At 44.2% G+C, this 19229-nt stretch overlaps 1 protein-coding gene and 1 long non-coding RNA gene across 2 annotated transcripts in view; both read left to right on the top strand.

The window, feature by feature from the left end:
- Positions 1-19229, top strand: part of LOC144767471 (CD209 antigen-like protein C) — a 165179-nt gene that overhangs the window by 63218 nt on the left and 82732 nt on the right. The gene's annotated exons all lie outside the window — the stretch shown is intronic.
- Positions 13420-13857, top strand: LOC144767470 (uncharacterized). Its single transcript, XR_013598219.1, has 3 exons — positions 13420-13482; positions 13567-13697; positions 13804-13857. It is a non-coding gene; the product is annotated as an uncharacterized LOC144767470 (long non-coding RNA).

Here is a 19229-nt window from a genome sequence, read left to right as displayed (position 1 = left end):
ATTTGTATTATTTTTATGTGTTTTATTATGTATGTGTTATATGTATTTGTTAAGTATTTAAATTAATTTATATTATATGTGTATTTTTTTTATATATTAATAAATTTATTTTTAAGTAAATTGTATGTTTTAGTACCGGAGCGGGTTGTGGGTTTATAGGGGAATAGGGTGGGAAGTAATTTCATTGTAAATAATTAATGATTATTTATGTGTAATTAATTTTTATTTTAATTATTAATTGGCAAATAATTATTTTAATTGATAAATTATTTATTTATTTAATTGGTATTTAATGCGAATTTTTATTAAATGTTATGTTTTAGTACCAGAGTGGGTTGTGGGTTTATAGGGGAATAGGGTGGGAAGTAATTTAATTGTAATTCATTAATATATTTGATGTATAATGTATTTAGTAATTATTTATTATTTGGAAATTAATTATTTTAATTGATAAATTAATTATTTAATTGGTAATTATTGTTAATTTTTATTAAATGTGATGTTTTAGTATTGGAGCGTGTTGTGGTTTTATAGGGGTATTGGGTGGGAAGTAATTTAATTGTAAATATCTAATTATTTAAACACATTTTTTACTGATAAATAATGTATTACTTAATTATTAATTGGCAAATAGTTATTTTTAAACATAAAACATTTATTTAATTGGGAATTCATATTTTTAAATCATAATTATTTTTTAATAACTAGAAAAAATCATTATTTAATTGGTAAACTTTTTCATTTTTTAAAAATATTTTGTATATTGTTTCTTAAATTTTAATAGTAATTTACATTTAATTTTTTTTATGATAAATAGTTATTTTTATTATTTTCATTATTTGGTGAGTAATATTTAATTATTATTATTTAATGGTGTTTGTTGTTAATTTATTGTCGATTATTTATTTTTTATTTCATTGGTTTTATTAATTAGTAATTGTATTTTATTGATGTTGATGTATTTAAAAATGTATTTATACATTATTTTAAATATAAGAATTATTTATACGTATGTTAAAATAAAAATCTACGCTATTAAACGCTTTCCCTGGTGTTGCACCCTCTGGAGTGGGAATAGTAATTTTTACCCACCCGCTATCCAACGCTTTCTTTACTGTTGCACTCACTGGAGTGGGAATAGTAATTTTTACCCACCCGCTATCCCACACTTTCCCTACTGTAGCACTCTCTGGAGTGGGAATAGTGATTTTTACCCACCCGCTATCCAACGCTTTCCCTACTGTTGCACTCTTTGGAGTGGGAATTGTAATTTTTCCCCTTACGCTATCCAACTCTTTCCCTACTGTTGCACTCTTTGGAGTTGGAATAGTAATTTTACCCCTACGCTATCCAACTCTTTCCCTACTGTTGCACCCACTGGAGTGGGAATAGTAATTTTTACCCACCCGCTATCCAACGTTTTCCCTACTTTTGCACTCACTGGAGTGGGAATAGTAATTTTTACCCACTTGCTATCCTACGCTTCACCTACTGTTGCACTCTCTGGAGTGGGGATAGTAATTTTTACCCGTACGCTATCCAACTCTTTCCCTACTGTTGCACTCTTTGGAGTTGGAATAGTAATTTTACCCCTACGCTATCCAACGTTTTCCCTACTGTTGCACCCACTGGAGTGGGAATAGTAATTTTTACCCACCCGCTATCCAACGTTTTCCCTACTTTTGCACTCACTGGAGTGGGAATAGTAATTTTTCCCCCTACGCTATCCAACTATTTCCCTACTGTTGCACTCTTTGGAGTTGGAATAGTAATTTTACCCCTACGCTATCCAACGCTTTCCCTACTGTTGCACCCACTGGAGTGGGAATAGTAATTTTTACCCACCCGCTATCCAACGCTTTCCCTACTGTTGCACTCTCTGGAGTGGGAATAGTAATTTTTCCCCCTACGCTATCCAACTCTTTCCCTACTGTTCCACTCATTGGAGTTGGAATAGTAATTTTACCCCTACGCTATCCAACGCTTTCCCTACTGTTGCACCCACTGGAGTGGGAATAGTAATTTTTCCCCCTACGCCATCCAACTCTTTATCTACTGTTCCACTCTTTAGAGTTGGAATAGTAATTTTACCCCTACGCTATCCAACTCTTTCCCTACTGTTGCACCCTCTGGAGTTTGAATAGTAATTTTTACCCACCCGCTATCCAACGCTTTCCCTACTGTTGCACTCTCTGGAGTGGGAATAGTAATTTTTCCCCCTACGCTATCCAACTCTTTCCCTACTGTTGCACTCATTGGAGTTGGAATAGTAATTTTACCCCTACGCTATCCAACGCTTTCCCTACTGTTGCACCCACTGGAGTGGGAATAGTAATTTTTCCCCCTACGCCATCCAACTCTTTATCTACTGTTCCACTCTTTAGAGTTGGAATAGTAATTTTACCCCTACGCTATCCAACTCTTTCCCTACTGTTGCACCCTCTGGAGTTTGAATAGTAATTTTTACCCACCCGCTATCCAACGCTTTCCCTACTGTTGCACTCTCTGGAGTGGGAATAGTAATTTTTCCCCCTACACTATCCAACTCTTTCCCTACTGTTGCACTCTTTGGAGTTGGAATAGTAATTTTACCCCTACGCTATCCAACGCTTTCCCTACTGTTCCACTCTTTGGAGTTGGAATAGTAATTTTACCCCATACGCTATCCAACGCTTTCCCTACTGCTGCACCCACTGGAGTGGGAATAGTAAGTTTTCCCCCTACGCCATCCAACTCTTTATCTACTGTTCCACTCTTTAGAGTTGGAATAGTAATTTTACCCCTACGCTATCCAACTCTTTCCCTACTGTTGCCCCCTCTGGAGTTTGAATAGTAATTTTTACCCACCCGCTATCCAACGCTTTCCCTACTGTTGCACTCTCTGGAGTGGGAATAGTAATTTTTCCACCTACGCTATCCAACTCTTTCCCTACTGTTGCACTCTTTGGAGTTGGAATAGTAATTTTACCCCTACGCTATTCAACGCTTTCCCTACTGTTCCACTCTTTGGAGTTGGAATAGTAATTTTACCCCATACGCTATCCAACGCTTTCCCTACTGCTGCACCCACTGGAGTGGGAATAGTAATTTTTTCCCCTACGCTATCCAACTCTTTATCTACTGTTCCACTCTTTTGGAGTTGGAATAGTAATTTTACCCCTACGCTATCCAACTCTTTCCCTACTGTTGCACCCTCTGGAGTTTGAAAGGTAATTTTTACTCACCCGCTATCCAACGCTTTCCCTACTGTTGCACTGTAGTAATTTTTCCCCCTACGCTATTCAACTCTTTCCCTACTCTTGCACTCTTTGGAGTTGGAATAGTAATTTTACCCCTACGCTATCCAAAGCTTTCCCTACTGTTGCACTCTCTGGAGTGGGAATAGTAATTTTTCCCCCTACGCTATTCAACTCTTTCCCTACTCTTGCACTCTTTGGAGTTGGAATAGTAATTTTACCCCTACGCTATCCAACGCTTTCCCTACTGTTGCACTCTCTGGAGTGGGAATAGTAATTTTTCCCCATACGCTATTCAACTCTTTCCCTACTCTTGCACTTTTTGGAGTTGGAATAGTAATTTTACCCCTACGCTATCCAACGTTTTCCCTACTGTTGCACCCACTGGAGTGGGAATAGTAATTTTTACCCACCCGCTATCTAACGTTTTCCCGACTTTTGCACTCACTGGAGTGGGAATAGTAATTTTTACCCACTTGCTATCCTACGCTTTCCTTACTGTTGCACTCTCTGGAGTGGGAATAGTAATTTTTACCCGTACGCTATCCAACGCTTTCCCTACTGTTGCACTCTTTGGAATTTGAATAGTAATTTTTACCCTTACGCTATCCAATATTATTTATATTTATTTATGTATTTAATATGTTACATAATGTTGTATTTAATTAATTTTAAAAATATTGAAAGTATATTTAATTGTTGTTATTTATTAAATATAATTATTTATTATTATTTATGTTAAATTTTTATGAGTGTTGATGTATTTTTAATTGATATTATTTAATATTTTTAATTAATTTAATATATATATAGATATATATATTAATTAAGTATATATTATATATTGCATGTTTAATTTTAATTAAATGTTTAATATTAAATATGTATTATTTATTCATTTTAAACATTATAACAAATTTTTAAATAAGTTTAAATTATATATAAGTAATATTTATTTAATTTAACTTAATTTTTTTACTGAAAAAAAAACCATATTTTTAATTATCATATTTTTAACATCGATATTTTATTTTCGATATTTTTGTACTTACCATGTTGTAGATAGGGTGTTGATATACTTGCCTTCGATATTCCAGTGACGATATTTTGTCTGTCGATATTTGCATTCTCGATATTCTGTCATAGATTCATCCCAACCCTCCACCAAAGTGAGTGGCTGGGTAATAGTGGTCTCTCCCAACAAGGAAGAACCAGCAAAAATCGATGCCATTGCATCTATCCCTAAAAGATAGATGCTACTCGTCCATTTTATGACGGAACCCTAACTAAGGGTTCCTTTCTAGTCACCTTAAACAGGTCAATATCAATCACATCCCTGCTCCTCAGTGGCTGTGCTCACTATTGTGCTCACAACCCAGAAGGGACAAGAGATTACGCCTTCTCTCACTGTCCTTAAAGATCAATATAACTCACACAACCAGAAGGACAAAAAGTCAACAACACATACACAGATGAGAGACCTAACTAATCAACACCCTTAGGTCAATTAGGGAAAACCCTATGTTTTTTTGATTGCCCTCACCCATTAGATAGTAGCATGCTTTAATATAGGGCCCGCTGACATACTCTGGCGCAGTCCAACGCTCTGCGTGGAGGGCTATCTATACTGCTATTATAAAGAGAGAGCTGAAAACTTTGAGGCGGGTAATCTCAAGAAGTACAGCACCAATCACAACACCCAATACAGCATTGTAAAGGGGAGTTGCAGAAGATGGACATTGGGTTTACATCTGCCCACCATATACATTACAAAGGTCAAACAACCTTAGGGTTAAAGTAGTCCCTTGTGGGTGTTGGCATTCTGCTGTCAGCGATGGGCATGTCAAAGTAGCGTGGGGGTGTCAAAGTAGCGATGGGCGTCTCAAACTACACTTTGTGGGCCTCACCGTTGTCAGAGGGGCCTGGCCCAAACAAAAAACGCTAATAAAATATGCGCGCACATTCACGCTCCATTACTGATACTGATAACACTCACAGTACTTGCCGCGCCAACTAAAACAAAGCTTTACTCATTTGTGAGCCTCAGCGTTGGCAGAGGGGCTGGCATCAAAAAAAGGGGCGCAGCTTTCAAAAGCACACTATTCAATCGGCCCAACATTCACGCCTTTGTGGGCGTCACCGTTATCAGAGGGGCCGGGGCTGGCATAAAGAAAGGGGCGCGGCTTTCACAAGCGCGAAATTCACTCGGCGCCACATACACGCCTTTGTGGGCGTCAACGTTGTCAGAGGGGCCTGGCCCAAAACTAGAAACAATAAATAAATGGCTGCCGATTTCACTGTGCAAGCTCATTTACGCTCCATTAATGATAACACTCAAAGTGATTTGCGGCGGGAACAAAAACAAAGCTTCACTCATTTGTGAGCCTCGGCGTTGTCACAGGGGGCAGGCATAAAGAAAGGGGCGCAGCTTTCACAAAGACGCCAGAAGCATTGCGGAGAGGGGGAATAGCGTCCTTGGAGTTGTGGTGTTTGGCAGTGATGCTATGTGGGGCGTCAAAGTGCACCAAGCAAGTCTTTGGGAAGTGCGTGAACCTACTAAGGCACACGCCCTCAGTGTGCATGCCAGGACTGATCAGGGGCGTCGGCAGGAGCGGACACACGTTCGCATTCTGCGGACAGGACAACAAACCGCAGAGCACATGCTCACCTTCCGCGTAACAGAAAGAGCGGTTCTGAGCAGCCACACAGGCAAGTCGCATGAAACAATAAATGTTCTTTGCCATGAACTTTTAAAAAAACTTTGCCTTGCCTATTCTAACCATTTAAGACATTCTTTTTCGTACCCGGACAACGTCGGGACGGGCTGCTAGTTATTAACATAAAGGGATTATGAAATGCAATATTTTCAAATTAGGGATCCAGAATGCAGAGAACAGATAGAATTAAAACTGCCTAAGGGGACACCCGCCTATATATTTATTACTAAACATTCATTAGAAATGGGTATATGTGAGAACCCACAACTCCATTATCCTGTCTGCTTGTACCGACATGTTTCAGCCTCTTAAAAGGCCCAACAAGGTCGAAGGCCTTCCACAGGAGACAGATCCCTTCAACTCTGTAACACTCCCTCCTAGTTATTCACTATATGTTTGGGAGTGTGTCTGTGGCCATACTTGCCCTTATTAGACACCTTAGTAGGCACACTTCGAATGGCGTACCCGAGTTTCATTTATCGCAGCCAAAACCCGGGGGTCGAGTGGGAACACTGCCCTGTAGTCACACACTTCCAAAATAAATGATAAAACTATAGTGTCATATTTATGATAAAAACAGTAGTATAGTCCTTTTGATGTAGGCAAACATGTCTATATTCCAATCAATATGGGAGGGAAAAACCAATTTCCTATCCTATTACAAATTTTCCCATCAACAAGATGTTTATATTAACGCAGGGTGGTTTATAAAAACATAAATATTACCAAGAAGGCACAGGAATCATATGTTATTGTGCATTGTCTAGTGAGGGTAATATATTTATGCTGATGAGTGTTCATTACATCCATTAGCCTCTATCCTCCTGTTCACAATTGTTTATATTGCAGTGTATATTTTATCATTTACTAGAGTCATGTGCTCTTGATCCACTCAGGTAATCAATGTAAACCACCTCTCTATTCCTTTCCCAGTCGTATACTTAGATCCCCACAATAATTCCTATGGATGGTTCAAAAGTCAAACTCCCCATACACAAAATTAGAGGGCCGATATGTCCTGTTAGAACATTCTGATTTGCTATCAAGTAAGGGACAAAAAATGTGCTCCTCCACTTAGGGTGATTCCCTCTACTCACTTCGTCAAGGTGCAATATGGCCCGATGCGCCAATCTGCTCCCTTCAACGACAGAGGACTACTCAAAGAATGGAAGTAATTATCCTCTTCCATTCTTCCTCATGAAGTCACATGACTCTCCAAAGTGGCCGTATCTACTCGCAATCAAACCAGTCTTTTTTAGCGGTCATCTTGTAAGATCTTGGTCCACCTAGTCTCATTCAAACTTTACATAGAACATTCATAACAAGATTTTTATAATAAACCAATCTTTTTTACTCATACCGGAACACATCAATTCAGTTAGGTTGAGAGATGTGCATACTCATATACCTTAACAATATAATGCATGGGGCGAAGCTGTTCCATGCCCACTCATATTTCACAGGGCTGCACAAAAGAACCTGACACTATTCTTTTCTCAGCCCAGACTTCTTGGAGCCTTGGCAGGGGAAGGGAAGAACGTTCCAGAACTAGATATGGGGTAGCCTAGAAAATTCCTCCACTTTAGGTATAGATATTGGATCTTCTGTTGGACTGTCAGGATTCCTGCCACAGGTCACCTCTCTTGACTATCACAATAAACCGGCATGATTCATATCATTCCTCCCAACACTTATAAATGAACAAACCTCTTGTACCCTGACTTTTTACCATGTTACATGCTGTTGGTAATAGCTAGATGCAGCTGGTGTTCAACAGTTTGATTGAAAAGGTTTAATAGCTTTTACAAATGTTTTATTATGCATATGCAAGGTCAGGTTTCCGGCACCACGGAAACATCCAGAAAATTCACCAGAATAAGCGTCAAGCAACCGGCATAGATGACCTAAACGTGAACCTTCCGGAAGACATTCCTCATCAAATTAATCCCTTGCACCTGTCAGTTGCAATCAGCAATTGAAAAGAGATCTTTGTTAACATTTTAAAACACCTTCCAGAAGCAACTCCCATCAAATTAATCCCCTGTACCCGTTCCTTGCTCCAAGCACTTAGAATGCGAGCTTTGTGAACATTCTAAAGCACCTTCTACAAGCAGCCTCATCAATTTAATTATCTGCGCCTGTTCCTTGTTACAAACAATTAGAATATGACCTTTTCAAACGTTCTAAAGCAGTCTTATTTAAAAAATGTTCACCCTCCTCTCCTTCGCTTAGCCTCGTCCCCTGCTGCTTGCCTGTTTCCCGGCATCCACGACTCTGACCCTTGATTCTCCCACTTTGACCTCACCAAAAGGAACGTCCCACATTAGTCTCTCTCCTGGATTGGAAAATACAAGAAGAAAAGGAAAGATGCATCAACAGACTTGATTTTACTATGCGCTGAGCTCAGTCGCAACGACGTGCGCAAAACAAATGTAACAAGTGTTTTGTTCAACTTGTACATACTGTTGGCAGGGCTCTGCCAGACTGGACTTGGGTGAAGCTAACCCCATCTAAATTTGCTTGTGGGTTTGATGCTGAAATCATACTCATTACAGTTTCACATTTGGTTTTTTTAAAGGTGCCTCTATGGACAATCTAAATGAAAACAAAACAACAGCAAAACTAAAGGTTGGTTGAGATTTGAAAAGCTTTTGTGAGGTGATACCTTAAGAGATAGAGTTAATACTAGACTAAAGCCTTATTATTTCTTTGTTTATAGGTACTATACGCTAATCAAACTCCCCGTACGGATTAAAGCCTGTGCCCCCTCGCTTGCATCACATGCCTCAACACACCATATTGTTTAAGGTGTGAAACAAAATACTGGACACCACATACCCCTCCCACAGCTGCCCAAGGAGCCCTGCTTCTGCCCACAGAGTTTGCTGTCCATCACAGCAAAGAGCCAAACCCTCCCCAGAACACAGCAGCCTCTAACACAGGAACCTCTGATCCGTTTGTGTTTTTTTTTTTAAGTGTACTGAGTCAACACGGTGACGTATAGGCCAAAGGTCATGGCTAATAGCTAACAGCTCCACATCCATTCTCCTCATACAAGGGAAATCTGGAAGTTGGTTCCTATGGGGACATGGAAGGAGACGAAAACCTAAACAGACGATTCACAGAGGACCGAAGAGACGGGGAGCCGCTTCGCTTTGGGAGACTTGCCTTCTGATTTGCCTGTGACAGAAGGGACTTCAGGTCCCATGAGCCCCACGGGCTGCCGCACCTGAGCCACATTTGCCTCTCCCTGCTGCCTGTACATAACCGCTCGCGGCCCCTGCTACACGGGAGCCGCTTCGCTTTGGGAGACTTGCTTGCTGATTTGCCTGCTGACAGAAGGGACTTCAGATCTCAGGAGCACCACGGGCTGCTGCACCTGAGCCGCTTTTGCCTCTCCCTGCTGGCTGTACATAAGCGCTCACGGCCCCGCTACGCGGGAGCCACTTTGCTTTGGGAGACTTGCCTGCTGATAGAAGGGACTTCAGGTCCCAGGAGCACCACAGGCTGCCGCACCTGAGCCGCATTTGCCTCTCCCTACTGCCTGTACATAACCGCTCGTAGCCCCTGCAACACGCGATGCGCGCGAGGGCGCGCCGGGCCAAGCCCGGGCCAAGGGCGGGCCCGTTTGGGCACGTTGGAGACCAGAGGAGGCAGGGCCGGGCCCCCCTCTAACCTCTGCACCATCATAAGGTTAGCCCACACTTGTTTTATTGCGTTTTGCCTCCAGGCCTGGGGTTTGATTCCCTGGGACAGTTCTTAACATAGTGCTCAGTCCACGATGACAACCCGTGAAGGAAATGGGAAGAATGTGACAATTGGTGGAAGTGTAGCTGGAACGCTCGACCAGTTTATAACTAGAGCTACCTCTGTGTTAGCCCATGAAATTGCCCTGACTGAGCGTCACTTATCGCTGGACCCCCTGCACCTAAAATGATCTTCTTTGGAGGGCCGGATGTCTGTATGCTCACCCGAGCAGCACCCAGCCTCTGGCGCTGTCCCCCGTGATTTGGATGGAGGTAATAGTCAGTCTTTACAGGACCCAGCGTTCATTCCGATAATACTGGAGTCCCCCTCTATTGTACCACCTGTGGACCCAGTACTGACAGTGCGTCTGTAGCACACTTTCCTGTGTTTCTACAAGGTCTGTGCCTAAATCTACATCTCAAACAACAGTCCAAAAACTGGAACCGGCAAACAAGAGAAAGCGGGGAGGGGTCCCTCAGAGGGGAAAAAAACAAAAGATGCCTAAAACTAACAAGACCGGCGGGACGTTGATTACAGCTCTGCCAATGATAGCAGAGCCCCAGACAATTATTTCTTCATCAGGCACCCCGAACTTGGATTTAGTTGGTCCTTCTTTCCTTCAAGCTGAAGAGGGATTCTGGGCTAAATGAGGGGCCCTCATTAGGTCTTCTATGTCACCACTCCACGAGAGGTTGTCTCTAATTGAGGAAAAAAATAATAAAACTTTGAACAGTTAGCTATGTCTAACCCTGGTTCCATAAAAGACTGTTTTGGGGAAAAGCTTCGAACAACTGAAATGACAACGAATGTGGCCCAAGACTCTGTAAATTCTAGCCCCCCAACACCCTCCACAATAATACCTAATTCAGTGGGGGCACATGGAGACATAGGACGTTTATCGGGCAAGAGAGCAGAATCCTTAACCCTGGGAGGGGGCCTGGTGCAAAAAACATCTGGAAGAGATAAGGAAAGGGACCGTTATCTAACTATATGAAATACTTATGCAACTAAATGTTCTTTGCCATGATTCGACCTACCCCCTGAGTCAATTCAATTCAATTCAAAATTATCTTTATTCGGTTTTCGATGAAAGCCATAAAAGAGCATTTTTTTAAATACAGTATCCATTAAAATAAGATACATTTTAAAAAAAAATTAATATAGACAGATGAATATATTTCTCAAGGTACAATAATTACACACTGTTAAGATTAGAGCTGTGATTAATACAACATTTTTAAAAATGGGCAATCGATTTTGCATATATTTCATTTTCCAACAGTTGCAATGCCAATAGTGCTGGGCGACATCTTCGAAATCCCATGATCTTTAATATTGGAATTATCCAGCGACTACGGGGAGCAACAAAAAATTTACAAAACAGTACTGTGTGCATATTACTTTGATTAGAAACACAATCACAAGGGCAAGGGAGAAGGGTTGTCGACCAATCATTTTGGGTGGGAAATGAAACAAGCCTGAAGAAACTACCTATTCTAAATCTGGTCAATAGAAATTTCTCAAAATGGGTGAGGTCTGATTTTAGATAGGGCTCTAGACAAAAGGTGGTTTGGATAGACAATAGGTGTAATGCAGATTTTTCCCAACTTCTTTGGCCAGTCTTAGGTCTCTCAGGTGTAACAAACATGAGTTTTTAAGGTCTTTCTTTGAGATTTTGGAGATCGTTGTCGGCTCAGTATAGCAACCTAGAGAGTCCAGATCGCTGAAGAAAGATTTTACATATTCCAGCCACCTTATTTTGTAAGATTTGTCGAGTGACATGCATTCCTTTATGAGGGCTCTGGTTAGATGGCAATGATCGTTCGTCCAGATGCGCCTCCACATCATTATAGTGCACACGGGGAGTTAGGTCCTTGGCAGGGGCTGAGGGGGGGGTTGGACCATTTAAATATCAAAACACATAAACAAGGACCCCCCTTCTCACATTAATTCCATAAAGGTTTTTTAGCAAATACCAAATAAACAATTTGATTAGATCTGGTCTGGTATATTTATTTGTACCTCTTAATTTTGTATTTTTTCAAAAGAAACAATTTTACAATGGCAGAGAGGGAAAAAACTCTCAGATTCTTCTCTCAATCATATTGAATCTTTCACTTATGTTACATAAAAACATTACAGTACATGTATATCACAAATAACATAACAGTACATCCAAACAACAATTCAAATTACAATACAAAAAATACGATTCATCAATTTTATAATACATTAAACTATTCAAAATCACAATTTATGCACAAAGAGAAAATAAATTCAATTGTAACAAGAGCTAAGCAGATTGTCACTTATTCAAATGACACTAGATGTATCGACTGGCTCTTGATGGAATTGCCGACGCGTTTCAGGTTCGGGTCATTAATCCCCCAACCCTCATCAGGGCTCTAATAGTCATCTGTTTAGGATGCAAAAAAACATATAGTTTTATTGACAACCTATTCGCCTCTTATCTAAAGCAAACCGTTTGGACAGATTGTATATCTACCTGTATCTTTCTGTGATAGTTGCTCACTTGTGGTTTCTATTTGTGGTGCACTCCTTATTCTGATTTCGGACGGTGCGCCATCCATATAGTTTTAACGAAGTCTGTAAATCAACAGAATCTTATTTGTCACTTTTCAGTATACTCACATCTTTGTGGAAAGCTACTAGGGTTTAGCTGTAAAAAACATACCTTCGTATGTACGAGATGGTGCTACGGTGACGGGAGGAGAGGTGTCTTTGTTTGTTTACTTTTATTCCTATTTAAACAAAAGACATCAATGCGCTTTTTGTAACTGCATCTTCACTGGTGCTCGACATTTTTGCATTCAAGAAATGGACCAAAGACGTTCCTTACCTGTCTTGTAGTCCAATGTTTTAGGAAGGCTGCCTGGTCGATTTTTCGACTCTGATGTATATTCCTATTTATACAATGCAAACATTAAGAACTCACGTATTTCTATCATTGATATAGCTTATTTCTTAACGAAAGAATGACTCATATTGTATACTCGAACAAGAGCCTACCTGTTTCCTTCAAGGGAACGAGGTGGCGCCTCCGCCTCCCGTCCTGTGGCCCAGCCGGGCCTTAATGATTTATGGATCTCGCCTCTCTTTAGGTTTGTTACTCGCTTCTTTCACCGGGCTGTTTACTTGCTCTGCGGGGGAAACGCGAGAATCAGGTCGATCGCGGTTCCTGCCTGCGAGGCAATTTCAGACTTACTTTTACTTTGCTCAATTACCTGTGTACTCCGTTAGGGCGAGTCTGACATGCACATCCTCAGCTAGTCCTTACAGTGAACGGCCGCCATTTCCGGATGAATAAAAAGACCCATTTCGCCATACAGTGCATTGTGGGAGTTCGAGTTCTTCAAAGTCAGTATTCAATTTTGAATGGTCACGATTCTTTCATCATTATTTAGAAGCGTGAGTTTGGGCACACCTACGGGTGCATTTTATTTTTTAACCATATCGCAATCCATTTTCGGATGAGTAAAAAGGCGGATTTGTCGTTAGGTGCATTATGGGAGTTCGAGTTCTTAAAGTCAGCATCCAGTATTGGATAATCATAATTCTTTCACCATTAATTAGATGCGCTTCTAAATAATGATGAAAGAATCGTGACCATTCAAAATTGAATACTGACTTTGAAGAACTCGAACTCCCACAATGCACTGTATGGCGAAATGGGTCTTTTTATTCATCCGGAAATGGCGGCCGTTCACTGTAAGGACTAGCTGAGGACGTGCATGTCAGACTCGCCCTAACGGAGTACACAGGTAATTGAGCAAAGTAAAAGTAAGTCTGAAATTGCCTCGCAGGCAGGAACCGCGATCGACCTGATTCTCGCGTTTCCCCCGCAGAGCAGGTAAACAGCCCGGTGAAAGAAGCGAGTAACAAACCTAAAGAGAGGCGAGATCCATAAATCATTAAGGCCCGGCTGGGCCACAGGACGGGAGGCGGAGGCGCCACCTCGTTCCCTTGAAGGAAACAGGTAGGCTCTTGTTCGAGTATACAATATGAGTCATTCTTTCATTAATAAATAAGCTATATCAATGATAGAAATACGTGAGTTCTTAATGTCTGCATTGTATAAATAGGAATATACATCAGAGTCGAAAAATCGACCAGGCAGCCTTCCTAAAACATTGGACTACAAGACAGGTAAGGAAAGTCTTTGGTCCATTTCTTGAATGCAAAAATGTCGAGCACCAGTGAAGATGCAGTTACAAAAAGCGCATTGATGTCTTTTGTTTAAATAGGAATAAAAGTAAACAAACAAAGACACCTCTCCTCCCGTCACCGTAGCACCATCTCGTACATACGAGGGTATGTTTTTTACAGCTAAACCCTAGTAGCTTTCCACAAAGATGTGAGTATACTGAAAAGTGACAAATAAGATTCTGTTGATTTACAGACTTCGTTAAAACTATATGGATGGCGCACCGTCCGAAATCAGAATAAGGAGTGCACCACAAATAGAAACCACAAGTGAGCAACTATCACAGAAAGATACAGGTAGATATACAATCTGTCCAAACGGTTTGCTTTAGATAAGAGGCGAATAGGTTGTCAATAAAACTATATGTTTTTTTGCATCCTAAACAGATGACTATTAGAGCCCTGATGAGGGTTGGGGGATTAATGACCCGAACCTGAAACGCGTCGGCAATTCCATCAAGAGCCAGTCGATACATCTAGTGTCATTTGAATAAGTGACAATCTGCTTAGCTCTTGTTACAATTGAATTTATTTTCTCTTTGTGCATAAATTGTGATTTTGAATAGTTTAATGTATTATAAAATTGATGAATCGTATTTTTTGTATTGTAATTTGAATTGTTGTTTGGATGTACTGTTATGTTATTTGTGATATACATGTACTGTAATGTTTTTATGTAACATAAGTGAAAGATTCAATATGATTGAGAGAAGAATCTGAGAGTTTTTTCTCTCTCTGCCATTGTAAAATTGTTTCTTTTGAAAAAATACAAAATTAAGAGGTATAAATAAATATACCAGACCAGATCTAATCAAATTGTTTATTTGGTCTTTGCTAAAAAACCTTTATGGAATTAATGTGAGAAGGGGGGTCCTTGTTTATGTGTTTCCACATCATTAAAGGCTGAATCTTTATCAGGTCCGAAATATCAATCAATCAATCAATCAATCAATCAAAGCATTTATATAGCGCACTACTCACCCGGAGGGTCTCAAGGCGCTAGGGGGGGGTCCACTACTGCTCGAACAGCCAGGTCTTGAGCTGCTTCCTGAAGGCAAGGTGATCCTGGGACAGGCGGAGGTGGGTCGGGAGGGAGTTCCAAGTCTTGGCGGCCAGGTAGGAGAAGGACCTTCCTCCTGTGGTGACTCTTCGGATGCGGGGGACGGCGGCGAGGGCGTGGCCGGTCGATCGAAGCTGGCGTGTGGGAGCGTAGAAGTTGAGGCGGCTGTTAAGGTATCCTAGGCCTTGGTTGTGTAGGGCTTTGTGTGCGTGGGTGAGGAGACAGAAGGTGATTCTCTTGTTGACCGGGAGCCAGTGCAGATCTCTCAGGTGTCCGGAGATGTGGCTGCGACGGGGGATGTCCAGGATGAGTCGTGTTGAGGCGTTCTGAATCCGCTGGAGTCTCTTCTGGAGTTTGGCGGTGGTTCCGGCATAGAGGGAGTTGCCGTAGTCCAGACGGCTGGTGACGAGGGCCTGGGTGACCGTCTTTCTGGTCTCGGGGGGATCCACCGGAAGATCTTCCATAGCATGCGCAGGATGTTGAAGCACGACGAGGAGACGGCGTTGACTTGTCTGGTCATGGAGAGGGAGGAGTCCAGGATGAAGCCCAGGTTGCGTGCGTGGTCTGTTGGTTTGGGTGCGCTGCCCAGGACGGGGGGCCACCAGGAGTCATCCCAGGCGGAGGGTGAGGATCCCAGGATGAGGACTTCCGTCTTGTCCGAGTTCAGTTTCAGGCGGCTGTTCATCATCCACTTGGCTACGCCTGTCATCCCTTCGTGTAGGTTGGCTCTGGCGGTGGCGGGGTCGTTGGTGAGGGAGAGGATCAGCTGGGTGTTGTCGGCGTAGGAGATGATGTTGAGGTTGTGTTGGCGTGCGATGGCTGCGAGGGGGCTCATGTAGACGTTGAAGAGGGTTGGGCTGAGCGAGGAGCCTTGAGGAACGCCGCAGATGACTTCGGTGGCTTCTGATCGGAACGGGGGGAGGCGGACTCTCTGTGTCCTTCTGGCAAGGAACGAGATGATCCATTCCAGTGCCTTCTCCTGGATTCCGACGTTGCTGAGGCACTGCACTAGGGTGCGGTGGCAGACAGTGTCGAAGGCCGCGGAGAGGTCTAGGAGGATGAGGGCCGCTGTTTCTCCGTTGTCGAGCAGGGCTCGGATGTCATCGGTGGCTGCGATCAGGGCGGTCTCGGTGCTGTGGTTGGCCCGGAAGCCAGACTGCGAGAGGTCGAGGGATCCGTTCGTCTCAAGGAAGGCGGCCAGCTGCTTGTTGACGGTCTTCTCGATGACTTTTGCAGGAAACGGGAGCAGCGAGATGGGGCGGTAGTTCTTGAGGTCGGTGGGGTCGGCTGATGGCTTCTTTAGTAGAGCGCTGAGTTCGGCGTGCTTCCAGCTCTCCGGGAAGGTAGCGGTGTCGAAGGAGGAGTTGATGATGTCCCGCAGGTAGGGTGCGATGACAGCGTCGGCCTTGTTGAAGACGTAGTGAGGGCAGGGGTCGGTCGCAGATCCGGAGTGGATGGAGTTCATCGTGCGGACGGTGTCTTCGGTGCTGATCAGGGTCCAGGCGCGGAGGGTGGTGGTGGGGGGCGGTGGTTCGGTCGTGACGTGCGTCGGTTGCGTGCTGAAGCTGTTGTGTATGTCCGCGATCTTGTTGTGGAAGTAGGAGGCGAGGGAGTTGCAGAGGTCTTGTGAAGGGGTGATGTCGTTGTTTCCGGCGTTCGGGTTGGAGAGCTCTTTAACGATGTTGAAGAGTTCCTTACTGTTGTGGGCGTTGTTGTCCAGTCGTTCCTTGAATGCAGTTTTCTTGGTGGCGTGGATCAGTTGGTGGTGTTTACGGGTGGCGAGCTTGAGGGCAGTCATGTTGTTCGGTGTTGGGTCTCTGCGCCAGGCTTTCTCGAGGGCTCGGCAGTTCTTCTTGGAGCTCTTGAGTTCGTCTGTGAACCATGGGGCTTTCTTGCTGCCGGGTCTGCTAGGCGGGGTCTTCAGAGGGGCGAGGTCGTCTGCGCAGTTGCTGATCCACTTCGCGAGGTTGGTGGCCGCCTGGCTTGGGTTCGTTGCGCTGGTGGGGGGGTTCATGCTCAGGGACCTCGCGAGCTGGTCGGCTGTGATCTTGTTCCAGCTTCTGCGTGCAACCTGTTGCTGGTGGTGGTGGGTCGTGGTCCTTTTGAAGCTGAAGTGGACGCAGCTGTGGTCCGTCCAGTGGAGTCCGGTGGCGTGGCTGAAGGTGACGTCCTTGCTGGATGAGAACACGGGGTCGAGTGTGTGACCCGCGTAGTGGGTGGGGGTGGTCACCAGCTGCTTGAGACCGAGGTTGGCGAGGTTGTCCAGCAGGGTGGTGGTGTTGCGGTCGTTGTTGTTCTCCAGGTGGAAGTTGAGGTCCCCGAGGAGGATGTAGTCAGGGGAGAGGAGGGTGTGCGGGCTGATGAAGTCGGCGATCACTTCGCTGAATTGTATGCGTGGTCCCGGGGGTCTGTAGATGAGGGTACCTCTGAGGGTGGTCTTGGGGTTGATGTGAATCTGGAAGTGCAGGTGTTCGGCGGGAGCGAGGGTGTCGTCGGTGTTGGTCGTGACGCGGATGGTGTTCCTGTGGATGATGGCGATGCCTCCTCCTGTCTGGTTGACGCGGTCCCTCCGGATGATCTTGTAGCCGTCCGGGATGGCGATGGCGATGTCGGCGCTGAGGAGGCGTTCATCCAGGTTTCCGTGAGGAAGGCGACGTCTGGGGCTGTGGTGTCGAGCAGGTTCCAGAGCTCGACGGCGTGTCTGTGGATGGAGCGGGTTTTGAGCAGGATGCACTTGAGGTGGTTGCTGATGGTGCTTGGCTTGGTCGGTGCTGGTGTAGTGCAGGTCCGGGTGCAGGTGAACTTGCAGGAGTGGCAGCTGAAGGGTCCGTGGGTGTGTCTCGAGGTGGCTCGATAGCAGCCCGGGATTCGACCGGCGTTGAGTGCGTAGAGGTCGGTGGCGTTGTAGGTCCGGCGAGTGGGCTGGTGTCGGCGGGAGCCAGGGGTCCTGGCACTGGGCGCGGTCCAGGCACGGACGGGCGCAGACGGGCTTACCATTGGCGCGCCTTCGGTGCACAATCGGCGTGCCCGCTGCGCATCAACGCTGCGCGTGCGCACGGTCGCCATTTATGGCGAAGTGCAGGGAGGGAGGAGCAGCTGGGAGGAGGGAGCAGGGAGAGCACAGAAGGAAGGGGGCGTGTCCACACTCCCGGCGGCGGGAAGCGAGGAGCGGGGCGGGTGGGCGTGGGGGAAACTGCACAGGGGGGCAACAACACAAGAAAAAGGCAAATAAAGGATATGAATACAATTACAATACCATTAAACAATATAGCACAATAGCAAACAAAAGCGGGAGAGCAGCAAGCGGCGGCGGGGGCGTGGCCAGAAGGGAGGAAGGCTTCAGCGAGGTTGAGAGCAGTGGCAGGCGGGGGGCACACGCGACAGCTGGTGGCCGTGTGGCGCGGGGGTGTCCTAAGGGTATAGTCGATGCCTAGTTCTAGGTGACACCCGTATGTGGTTGTGCCTCTGGGGACTGAAAGGAGATAGCAAAAGAAATAGTTCTCAACTTTCTGTATCTCATCTACGTTTGAATATCCCCACACACCCGCACCATAGCTTGCAACACTAGTGCATTTGGCCTGGTATATTTTTAACATTTCCTCTGGCGATCTCTTCCCTAGTTTTTGGGCGAAGGATGTTAACGCTGCTGTGGCCCTTAAGAAGGATAATTTCCTCGCATCAATGGATTTTGACCACGTTACGTTACTATCTAGCAGAATCCCTAGGTATGGATAAGAGGTGGTTGTATCTAGGACAGAGTTATTAATGTAAATGTCCTTTTTTTTCTTTATTTTTGTTTGACCCACTGTCATGGTAAAAGTTTTTTTTATGTTTACATTTAAGTTCAAGGAGGACATATACTCGCAGTATCTGTCCACTGAACGCTGTAATTGGACTGGGGTTCTTGCTAAAATAACTGCATCATCTGCGTAAAGCAACGCCAATATTGGACGACGCAGAATGGTAGGCAAATCATTACTATCTCTCACCATCTCTTGTTCGAGACGATTAGTGTAAAGGGTAAATAGGAAGGGGGCCAGGAAACACCCTTGCCTGACCCCCCTCTCTATCCTAAATAAATTGGTGAGGGCTCCGTCTATACAATATCTAACCCTTGCTGAGGCGTTGGAATAGAGTTCTCTAAGAAAAGTGACTAGTGCAGATTCGACTGCCTTGTCGAGGAGCTTTGCCCACAGTTTTGAGTGGCTTACGCAGTCAAATGCTGCACTAAGGTCTACATAGACC

Source organism: Lissotriton helveticus, chromosome 7, assembly GCF_964261635.1.
Source record: "Lissotriton helveticus chromosome 7, aLisHel1.1, whole genome shotgun sequence".
Classification (NCBI taxonomy): domain Eukaryota; kingdom Metazoa; phylum Chordata; class Amphibia; order Caudata; family Salamandridae; genus Lissotriton; species Lissotriton helveticus.
Note: the sequence above shows the minus strand (reverse complement) of the source record. Positions and strands in the feature narration are given on the sequence as shown.